The sequence below is a fragment of the Stegastes partitus genome, unplaced genomic scaffold (genome assembly GCF_000690725.1).
Source record: "Stegastes partitus isolate 25-593 unplaced genomic scaffold, Stegastes_partitus-1.0.2 Scaffold795, whole genome shotgun sequence".
Classification (NCBI taxonomy): Eukaryota; Metazoa; Chordata; class Actinopteri; family Pomacentridae; genus Stegastes; species Stegastes partitus.
In genome coordinates this window covers 158514-159611 of record NW_007578526.1, presented here as the reverse complement: position 1 = coordinate 159611, position 1098 = coordinate 158514, and positions in this window count along the sequence as shown.

Genomic DNA, 1098 nt, shown 5'->3' with positions numbered 1-1098 from the left:
CCTGCACCAAGCCCATATAGATCTTTGCTTAAAGGTCAAAGGGGTGATCGTACCTTCCTGTGTTTTGTGTTTAAGTGCTGAAAAAGTCAATACTGGTGAGCACATCTGCTGAAGGTGGAGTAATACGTGTCCGCACACATTAACACTAGATTTTATTCATTTAAGCATCTGCAAACCCGATTAAAAGAACATAAAAAAAGCCAAGAGAACATGTTATTTTGGGGTTTTTTTTCATGCTTTTATTTCTATAACTGTTTTTGCAATTTGAGTCAGTGACATTTGGTTGCGGGATAAATACACATGCTGCACTCGTAGTCATTCATTGCTATGACAACAACAGATATCAAAAACCAGGTGGCTGAAAATAGAGAACGAGCCCACACGAAACAATAATGTCAGCTTGTTTGCTCCGAGGCCTTTTAAATGCCAGATGTGCGGTGCCAGACGCCAGTGTGCCAGGACGCCGCTTTCCTCCAGTCAGCTGATTTTTCAATGCAGAGCTGCAGCCAGGCGTACATTTAGCTCGGTTACTCTGTATGGAACCTGGGGTTACTGCGTGGTACACAGCAGAAGCTCGCACAATGCAACACTGTTCGCTTTCTTTTGGTGTACAGTCGACCGAGTGACTGCAGCTTCAGCGTGTTGTTCGTTTGAGACACAAAGGTTTGCTGCACTTAGTCATTCTAATCCTGGTTCTCAGCTGACAGGTGGCAAAAAAAAAAAAAAGTACATTTACAAATTCAGCAGCAGCAAATAACCTTAACCCATGTTTAACATTGAAAGTAACTGAGGGAGAAAAAAAAAGAGAAAATTATTCAAATCTGCTTTAATTCAAGCCTGCAGCCTAAGCAAGAAAAAAAAAACAGGAGTATGAGTCTGCAGCAAATTTCTCTGTGAGGCTCGTATTAAGGCACAGCAGTGTGCGGAGCAGTTATTTGGTAATAAACCACAGGACCTGACAAATTAAATTTAGACTTGATAATGGCACCAGATGAATAGTTTAAAACACTAAAATTCATTCTGAACTCATCCTGTGAATGCCCGTCCCAAAGCCAAAAGCAAGCCATCAGGGGTTGGTTCAGACATTAACCTTGACCT